The sequence below is a fragment of the Nomascus leucogenys genome, chromosome 21, assembly GCF_006542625.1.
Source record: "Nomascus leucogenys isolate Asia chromosome 21, Asia_NLE_v1, whole genome shotgun sequence".
NCBI classification, from domain to species: domain Eukaryota; kingdom Metazoa; phylum Chordata; class Mammalia; order Primates; family Hylobatidae; genus Nomascus; species Nomascus leucogenys.
The window spans coordinates 77,717,750-77,728,768 of NC_044401.1; the positions used below are offsets into that span (position 1 = coordinate 77,717,750).

General features: G+C 39.5%; 1 protein-coding gene across 19 annotated transcripts in view; it reads left to right on the forward strand.

The window, feature by feature from the left end:
- CADPS (calcium dependent secretion activator) overlaps positions 1 to 11,019 on the forward strand; it is a 478,648-nt gene that overhangs the window by 58,925 nt on the left and 408,704 nt on the right. The gene's annotated exons all lie outside the window — the stretch shown is intronic.

An 11,019-nucleotide genomic window follows, 5' to 3' on the forward strand; every position in this document is an offset into this window, starting at 1 on the left:
ATATAAAAGTAACTTAACAATCACCTGTCTTTCCACCACCAAAAGTAAATATCATATGTTAATATTTTTGTGTATCTCCTTCCAGTTGTTTTTGAATATTCTTAATAGTGGAAGCCATACTGTATATAATTATGTATTTTGCCTCTTTTACTTGGCATTACTGTGTAAATACTTTGCCTCATAATGAAAATCTTTTTAATGTAATTGATTTTATATATACCATTACATAAGATAAATTATTATTTAGTCTTAGGAGGAAATATAGGTAGATAAAAGACATTTAAGCCATTAAAAAACACTGAGGTAGATAAAAAAGTCTTAAAATATTAAAGCCAAATAAATACTAGTATCTGTAAAGTTTAGTTCATACTCCCACATAATGTCCTTTTTGTTGTTTTAAGTTTATAATTTGCTTAAATTACGACATTTAGAGACAATGGATGTCCTCATTTTGAGAAGATACTTTCTAACAAAAATCGGCTGATGAGGATTTAATAAGCACCAGCCCTTGGCCCGTGTGAAAGAATTGTGAATTACCAATTACAGCATTGATGCCATTGTTCAGCTGCCTGAGCAAAACATTAGGTGGCACACCTGTCAGAGAAGGAACAGAAGTAACTGCTGGAGAAGGTCTTAGGAAGCCTTAAGCTGGTCTTTGAATGATGGGGTAGGATTGAAATAAGGCTTTATAATGCAGGGCTTTTAACAGTCATATGCCATATTCTTTAATCTACAAATGGTAGGTTTGCAATTATTTCTAAACAACAAATATAAATCCATAGTGCCAAATGCATGCATTTTCTTGAGGCTTCTGGTGTGGATGTTGTGTACTTCTGAGAGATGAAATGACAAGCAGATAACTCTAGAGGTGATTATGCAATGAGCAGCTCTGAAGGAGTGCAGGAGAATGCTGGCTTACAGATTTTTTTTTTATTTTTTTATAAGATTGGCTGGTAGGAGGAGTGGGTGGAATATGTGGAAAAAAAGAGGAAAGAGCAATTAGGTAAAAATGTTAGGCTACTCTCTTGGTTAAATATTAACAATATTGTGGAGCATTTGACTTGATTTATTCAAATGTGCTTTCCCTCCAACTCCTTTTGCAATTTACATCACTGACTCAGCTTTTGTTGGGGCATCAACGTCTAAGAAAGCTTGATGAAAGCTAAGAACCACGGGTCCCAGTTTAAGAAGGGCTGGTTTATAAGCAGAGTCTGGTTACATAAACTGCTATTCCTCTATTCTGGGTTTGTTTCCCCACCACCAGTACCAGTTTGTTTGGATTTTGTCTCAGGTTCATTTGAATTGGAAGGGGAGAAGAAAGCTCAGCTTAACTGACCGCCTCCTTTGTGCTTTGTGCACAGCTCTGTGCTAGGCACCAAACACACATAAAAGCCCTGTGCCCTCACAATCGCCCTAATGGGCAGCATTTCTACTTGTGGACCAGGAGTGGAAAAGCAAAGAAATAACAGTGGGATATTCAGCACAGGAGGCTCACAGGGAACAAAAACCCTCAAGGGTGAAGCTATGGTTTTAGGATACAGCTATTCAGTTTTCTATGACTTAGCGTGCAAAGACATGGATTAATTCTGCTACAGAACTGTATTTTAACTGGGTAATGGAAGTCATTTTGTTCTTTCAATGATTATCAGAAATTCATGCTCTGGAAAAGGACAACAGACCATTCGTAAAAACAAATCCGAGTAATAAAGAAGTTAATCAGATACTTTCAGAAGAATTTCCCCAATGATTTTAATACTTAGTGGGCATGTACTTGAAAAGCTGCTTCTTAGAAATTGATACTCATGAATGATGATGATGATTATATTAATAAGAATAATATGATATGGCCACTACTACTAATATGCTTTGAGTGCTCATTATAAACTGGTAGTTATATTGGGTGCTTATGTGAATAAAATTGCTCATTTATTTGGCCATAGATAACATTATCATCTTCACCTTTTAGAGGAAAAACTGAGGCCCATGTTCTCCAACATAGAAAATAGTTTTTAGTTCAGGTCCATCTGGTACCGAAACCATGCTTTTGACTACTACTCTCCATGGCTTGTTTAGAGCTGAAAGGGATCTTAGGGAAGGTCATTTCCCAGATTAGGGGCCCCTAATGGTAGTGGCTTGACCAGCATCACACAGGTCCTTAGCAGCAGAGTTAGAATTGCACCCTGGTCTGTGGTTGTAATTAGATTCAGAAAACGTGCAGGCCAACGTGGACCACTTGAAAATAATCCTGGTATTCAAAGATTATTTGTGAGTGATATGGCTATATTGTGGCAATTGCAGCAAAATTAAAAAGCAATGTTTTATGTTAAGATGTAATTGTATGTGTTCAGAATGATGGGGGTGAGAGTCTATTAAAGAAACACCCACAGTGTCTTTATATTCTTATGTGTATGGTATTACCATACACATATTCGTTTCATGGATATTATGCATCATCTACTGTATGATAGGCGCTGTGCCAGAGGATGAAAATACAGCAATAGGCAAGACAAACCTCATTCCTCCTCTTGTGGACCTGACGTTCTAGTGGAATAAGACAGAAGACTGTTCAAGTAATTAATAAGAAAAACACCAGATAGTGTTAAGTGCTTTGTATAATGTTAAAGCTGGGTGATGCAACAGAGACTTCCTGGGAGCTACTTTAGATTGGGCAGTCTGGGGCGATGTCAATTAGGCTGAAACCCTAACAACAAAAGGATACAGTCACATGAGATAAGAGGAATGAGTATTCCCTGCAAATGTAACGATGATTGCTGTGGAAAAGCTCTGAGAAAGGACAAACCCTGAGACTGGCCTGCTTGAGGAAGAGAAAGAAGGCCTGTGGCACTGGCATCCAGTAAAAGAGGGCAAAGGTAATAACATCACAGAGGTGCCCAGGGGTTTGCTCTTGTGGGTATTTCTGAGCCAGAGGAAACAGTTTGAATGCTATTCTAAGTGCAATAGAAAGCCATTGGAAGTTTCAGGCATGAGGAGCAACATGATTCAATATATTTTTTAAGAGATAACTAACATCTAGAAAGTATGAAAAGCAACAGTAAGCGCTGGGATTTCAATGAGGAAACATGACAATTGATCAGCAAAGGACTGTGGCAAGGATTCAAGTGGCAGCAGCGCAGATGTACAGAGGTAGTAGGATCTGAGCTATATTTGGCAATAGACTCAACAGAACTTGACGATGGATTAAGTGAAGGAAAAAGAAAGAAAAAGCTAAATCAAGAATAATGTCTACATTTTTTGGTTTGTGCAATTGAGTACATGGTGGTATTGTTTATTGAGTTGGAGGAGGAAGAGTTGGAGGAGGAAGTGGTTTAGGATGGAAAAGTCCAGAATTTTGTTTGGGCTGTGTTAGGTTTGAGATGCATACTATACTCCACCATCCAGGTAGAGGTATCCGTTAAGCATTGGATCTAAGAGTCTAGTGCTTAGTGGAAGGTCAAGGCTAGAGATACAGTTCTGAGTGCTATTTGCATAGAAGGTGGCACTTAAGGCCACCTATTAGATGATAACATCTAAAGAGAAAGGACACTGAGGAAAGGATACCCAGGACAGGGCCCTGAAACTCCCCAACATTTGACATCAAACAGAGGAGGAGGAATAAACCATGGATGCTGGGAAGGAAGGTCAGGGAGTCGGAAGGAAAACCAGGAGAATGGTACCATGGAACCTAAGAGAAGTTATACAAATAAGATATAGCTGGGTGCCACTAAGGAAAATAAAGAATGATGATGGCAAATAGCAATCAACCTTGGCCTGAAGCGGGACTTTTTGACCCCACCCTTTGACCCTGAAGACTTTAAGAATAGGAAACCAGACCACCAGGAGAGCTTCAGGCTCTCTCTCTTTGTCCACTTTTACTTTTCCTGTCTCATTCTCTGCCTCTTGACCTCTCTAAGTCTCATTTTTCTGGAGAGTCAGACTCAAAATCTTGTACCCCAGTTTTCTCATAAGGCTAGCAATCTTTTATCTCATTTATTATTTTTATTCAATTTAGATATATTCAGCGTTTTATTCCATTTAGAAACATTCAGCATTTAGAAATATCAAATTGAGGCTGGGTGCAGTGGCTCATACCTGTAATCCCAGCACTTTGGGAGGCCGAGGCGGGCAGATCATGAGGTCAGGAGTTCAAGACCAGTCTGGCCAATATAGTGAAACCCCATCTCTACTAAAAATACAAAAACTTAGCGGGGTGTGGTGATATGCGCCTGTAGTCCCAGCTACTTTGGAGGCTGAGGCAGGAGAATTACGTGAACCTGGGAGGTGGAGGTTGCAGTTAGCTGAGATTACACCATTGCACTCCAACCTGGGCAACAGTGCAAGACTCTGTCTCAAAAATAAATAAATAAAAATAAAGAAAGAAAAAAGAAATACCAAGTTTATAGTACCTAAAAATTGACGGGAAATAGCACCCTCTTGACAAAATCTAGATATATAACAGTTGACCCAGGAAAATGAACCTCAGTAGAAATAATGGCCAATGAAAAAAATCACTGTGGCAATATATATTTGAAATCATTGTGAATAAAAACTGGCAGATGAAGTAAATATGTATTAAAGATTTTCAAAAGAAATGAGCTCACCCCTATGAAAATAATTGATAAAATAAAAATATTGAAAAATTGGAAATGATTTTATTGTGTTGGATAGAAACTTGATTGAAGAATCATGGCCAGGCTCGGTGGCTCAGACCTGTAATCCCAGCACTTTGGGAGGCCGAGGCAGGTGAAGTACTTGAACTCCTAAGTGTGAGACCAGCTTGGCCAACATGATGAAACCTCATCTCTACTAAAAATACAAAAATTAGCTGGTTGTAATGGTGGGCACCTGTAATCCCAGCTACTTGGGAAGCTGAGGCTGGAGAATCACTTGTACCCAGGAGGCAGAGGTTGCAGTGAGCTGAGATCACGCCACTGCCCTCCAGCCTGGGTGACAAGAGCAAAACTACATCTCAAAAAAAATAGGAAATTTGATTAAAGAATTAAATTGGCTTACTGATATTTGTCCAAGAAACAACTGCCTTGATGAAGATTCTCCAGTGTTGATTTAAGTCTGATTAATGTTTGTAATCAAGACATTTAGACGTTTGTGGCATTGAAATGGCAGGGTCAAACCCTTGGGTCAAAATGTCTTATTCCCTGATAGACCCATTTTGTGCAATAATATATCATGAACACAAACTATCTTTAAAATACAGCAATTAAAGACTCACTGAAGTCATCTTTAATTTCAAAGCCCTTGATTTTAAAAAGTGATCTCTTTTGGACTGTAGCCTTCACTGTCCCAAGACTATAAATGTTAGAGAGGAAATAATTATTCCAGAATCTTATTCAGGAAGAGTTGCAGATTCCTTGCCTGAGCAAGGACAATTTCTAAATTAGTGTCATTTGAATTAGTGCCTTTTCAACTGCAAACAGTTCTCTCAAAAATACTTGCTTGTTCTTATGCTTGTTTCCTTTTTTTAAAAAATCACATTGGTTTGCAATTGAGGTTAATATTAGTTCAACTCTACTTTGGTCATTAAATTCAGTAACATACTCTGCCAATTACTAGCTGTATGTCCTTAAATATGTTACCTAATTTCTCTAATCCTATTTCCTCAACCATAAAGGCGACCAGTAACACACACCCCACAGGGTTATTGTCAGGACTAAGTGAGAGGAAGACTTTAATGCCCTGTTTCTTTTTATTTATTTGGAGACAGGGTTTTGCTCTGTTGTCCAGACTGGAGTGCAGTGGAGATCACAGCTCTCTGCAGCCTTGATCTGCCATACTGGAGCAATCTTCCTGCCTCAGCCTTCTGAGTAACTAGGATTACAGTTGCATGCCACCACACCTGGCGAATTTTTTTTTTTTTAACTAAAGATGAGGTCTTGCTATGTTGCCCAGGCTGAATGCCCTGGTTTAAAGTAGATGCTCAATGAAAGTCTTTACTGTTGCTACTATTGTTAGTATACTGTACATTTTCTATGTACACAACATAATTACTTTAGCTATTTGGTCTGAACAATTTGTCTCCCAAATAGTTTGAAAATTTTCCCAGGGAAGGGTTAGGCTCTCATCCTTTATTAGTGTCTTTCATTCCTCTGTATCAGTCATAGCAGAACACAGCTGGCAAAACACAGCTGCCTCACCCAGACTGGGCAATTGAGGGGTACATAGTGAAGGGATTATTTAAAGAAGGTTGGACAGAGCAAGGAGAAAAGCTATAAGGGATGGAGAAACTCCCTGGGGCTAGCAAGAGCAGGGAGCCCAGAGTTTGTAGAGGCAGGGGAGGAGGTTACTGGTGAGAACTTGAAGCACAAATGACAGGCCACTCAACAAGAACTGTGGTTTTAGATACAGAAGTGCCAAAGTGCTAGCTGGCAGGAAGGAGCCAGTAGATTAAATACTCCAACCTCTCTCTCTTCTCACCCTGATCTCCTGCTGGTGCCTCTCATTGGCTGAGCTCAGCAGAAAAGCATCAGGCAAGGAAGCTGGTTACAGCAGTCTATAGAAATCAGCATCCCTGAAAACAGAGCAGAGGGGAAAAGGGAAGAGAGTGGATCTAGGAAAGTAAAATGAGAGTAGGCAGCAGAGCCTCTCCAGCCTTCAGTTAGTACAGCTGCTTTACATATAGTTAGTGCTGATACATGTTTGTGGAAGGAAGGGAAAGGAAAACTGATTGAAGGCAGTTCATAAACTATAGATAACTCATCGTTAAATGAAGATTGAGAAAAACACTACGTAATAGCATAGTAGTTTCGAGGTAAGATTTGAAATCAGACCAATCCCTTAGTGCTTCCTAATGGAGTGATCAAAGGCAGTTACTAAATGACTTAGCCTCAGTTTCTTCCTCAGACAAAGGGAGATAAGGTTAATACCTAGTTCATAGGTTGCCTTTGAGGAGTAACTGAGAGGATGGATACAGTACACTGGGCACAGAAAGCAGTGCTTGAGAAATGTTAGCAAATAAATTCTCAATAACAGTGAGCAGTTCTCAGCTGGGGGCAATTTTGACCCCTAACCCCATTCCAGGAAACATTCTGCAGTGTCAGGAGGTATTTTTGGTTGTAACAACTGGGGAGTGCTATAGGCATGTAGTTGGTAGAAGCCATGAATCCTACTTCAATATCTCACCATGCCTAGGACTGCCACCCACAACGAAGAATTATCTGGCCCAAAATGTCAATAGCTCTGAGATAAGAAATCCTTCCCTGTACTGATTTCATCCCTGTATTTCCATCCTTGGGCCTCTATATTTCCTGATACTGGTTATTAAAATCCATGATTATTTATACTTTGCTCACTCTCAGTAAATTGGAGATTTTTGTTCTCCTCTTCCCATTATAAGGTCAGGACATACTGTGTATATGGCACTTCAACACTATGTGATTTGTCTTTTCACCATTTGAAGTAAATAAACAAATATGTAAATAAATAAATATAAAATATAAATCACTGTGATATGTTGTAATCTGAACTACAGCCACCCAGTATTAAAGCACTTATGTCAAATACATGCTATAGATTTGCAAGGCAATAACAGTACACAATACAGAGCTATTTCTCAGGGTGTTTCATATCACCAGGGAGCAACATATTGAAACATGCTGTTACTGCAGCTCTAATCTCTGATGAACCTCTTCCCAAAAGAAAAAAAAAAGCCAAAAATAAACTTGTAAAGCTAGTGAGTCTAAACTAGGTCAGTGGAATTAAACATTAATATAAATAAGGGCTGTCCTTCAACATAATGAGAATGTATTTCCTCTCTCTCAGTCACTCACCCCTGTCACCCAACTCAGCCCTATTCTACCCAGAAAGGCAACAGTGGCCTTTCCTCTTGAGAAAGCTATTAAAATAGAATGTCCTTGGCCTCAAGATGGCTCTGAGTCTTCACTATGTGTTTCATCTCCTCCAACGTCAAAGGGGGAGTGGTTTTCCCAGCTCCCCAGTGTATTCATTTATCTGTCCATTCATTCATCCATCAAGTATTTATTGTGATCCTCGACTTAAGCAGTACAGACATAATGGTCCCTGTCCACATGTAGCATGTAATCGACTGGGGGATGGAGACATTCATCAAGTAAGAAAACAAATTAATACGTCCTGATTGTGACCAGGGCTGTTCAAGGAGCAGGGAGGCACCAGAGAAAATAAAATCAAAGTCCTACTGAGGCAGTGTGGTCAGGAAAGGTCTTTTTGAGGTAATGATGTTTCCGGTGACATTAGAAGGCCTTCCAAAAGAAAGGCGGGGAAAGGGTACCTAGGGAGAAGGACTAGCCTGTGCAAAGGCCTCAAGGCAGGGAAAAGTTGGACCTGTTCGAGGACTAGAAATTGGCAAATAAGGCTTCACTGGTGAGAGGATGTAGGACAAGATCAGCAGGAGAAAAACTTGAAGTTACCCTGAAAGTTTTCCTCTGGTATCCTGGGAAAATGAGAGGATTTTTAAGCTACACGGTGACTTACTACCTGTTAACATTTAGAGTGCTTTTTCTATGGGCCAAAAACACTTTACAGATGACAATGCTAACACTCATATTCACCTTGTGAGATAAGAATGATTGTTATACCCACTTTTACGGATGAAAAGTGGAGGCACAAGGAGGGTAAGAAACTCAGGATCATATAGTTATACATCAGGGTTTCTCATCTCACCATCGTTGACACGTGGGGCAAGAGCCATCATGTTCATTTTGAGATGTTTAGCAGCGACACAGCCTTCTACCCACTAGATGCCAGTAGAAGTCTCCCCCTCACCTCCAATTGTGACAGCTAAAAAAACATGTCCAGACTCTGCCAAATAGCCCTGGGGAAGAGGTGAGCAAAATCCTCTCTGGTTGAGAATCCCTGCTATATAGAAAAAAAAAAAAGGAAAGCATCTCAAATGCCATTATTCAGTAATGCCCCTACCTTAATGTCTTACAGGCTCTTTAATAAGCTTTCTCTGTATTTTCAAGGATCATTCATCTCAGAGCAAGGCTTCTCTTCTTCCCCAGCTAGTGGATACTTGATCTTGTGGGTCTACCCACTCAATAAATCACCCAGCAGGTGTAGTGATGTGGAGTTGCATGGTTCATCTCTCCTATGCATTAAAACACATCTTGAAGGCAGAATAGTGGAGGTTGCTAAGAGGAGGCAAAGCATAGAAGAGACTAGTGTTCTCTGCCTCAGCCCTGTCCTTTCCTAAGTGTTCTTCTTGCTCATCTCAGAAGCCTACTCAGCACTGCTAAGTGACTGCCATCTGAGTCTGAGAACTAGTGTCTCTTAACAGTGTGGACATATTGCTGGCGATGACCTATTTGGGGGCACAGAAGAATGCCTCTTTTCTCTGAATCAACATTCTGAACCAGACCAGAGCATAGTAGGAAAAAGCAGGATGGCTGGGAATTGCTTAGTGACCCTTGGGAAAGATCGTACACCATAGTGAACTAACTTCAGATTCCTGATTTGAAAAACTGTGAAGGTGTCAAGCATTATGAATGTCCACTGGATAAATAACCTATCTGTTTGTTTATTCATTCAATTCATTTAGTACCTGGTATTTTAAAGGTATATTTTGAGCTCTTTTCACTTTGAAACCACCACCTTCATCCAGGGGCTCTAAATCGACCCTCGTCAAAATCCATCAGCCAGAGATTCACTGATTCATTGAATTAAAATGTTTTAGGTGTCTATCACTTTGAAGATGCTGGGCACCTGTTAGAGAGATTAGGAGAGGTTGACCTAATCTTGAAGAGGGGTGAGTGGGAGGTGGCTCAGTGAATGGGAAGGCTGTTCAGACATTTGAAGAACGAGTAGAAGTGAATTAGGTAAAGAAAGTGGTAAGACGGAAAACATTCCAGGCAAAGAGTACAGCATGTACAAAGAGCCAGCAGACAAGCTGGTTTTGTAGGTGCAGAATTTTTGGACAATATTTCAAGAAACTCATGAGAGCGTGTTTTACAGGTATGTAGGTTTGTGCGTGTGCACATGTGTGCATGTGTGTCTTAATTTGGCATCATTATGCACTGTCCACACTCCATAATACTAGGTTATAGTCAAAATTTGGCTTGGCCTTATGTGTCCTGTGGCTTAATCATGTTCCACTGATACATATTATGTGCTTACACAGAACAGACTTTTGCTGTGTAGGCCAGCTTTGGGAGGCAAAGTTGCTAATCTGAATCTTTCTCTTCACGAAGACTTCACTGGATAGAAACCACAAAGCAATGTTTTAAAACAAGCAAAGTGTGCTAAAACAAAGAGTGATGTCTGCACGATTGTGTCCAACAAAAGAACTGTAAAGAAAAAAATTAAGATTCAGGAAAATCTAGACAGGCTCAATGATTACAACTGTAGAAAGAACATACATTTTGAGGTCAGAACCGCCTGGGTGTAAATCTCACCTTCACCTCATGTGTGACCCTGAACAAAGTAGCTTCACTCAGCTGGGCCTTTTTTTTTAATCTGTAAAACGGGGTAATGACACATGGTTCACAGGTCAATTTAGGAGTAGAAATGATTTGTGAACAACACCTGGCACATATTGGTGTTAAATAAGTGGTAGCTACTATTATGGTTATTAATATCAAATTAAAATCAAACATTAATACCTAATTTGCTGGATTTTAAACATGGAACCACGGATTTCATTTACAGCTTCCTGATAGCCACAGCACAACAGGAAAGTCACATTATATTTTTCATGAATAAAAGCATAAAAATTCCTAAAGGAAAGACAAGATTATCTGGGACCTTATGCATGAAATAATGTTTTTCCTGGGTTTTCATTGAGGTCTCACTGAGAAATATAGGAGACAATATCTTTAACATCATCCCTGTGGCAAATAAATATAAATTCTATGTGCTTATTTCTTTTTTTAATCTTTCAGAATAAGCCAAAGTCATAAAACCAAAGAACAGTTGTGGGGCAGGGATTATTTCTAATTCAACTTTAAATCTGCCAAAAAATTCTTGCATCAATGGCATTTATGGAGTAGATCATCTGTTCTTTCTTTTCTTATATTATAAGCACATATTTAA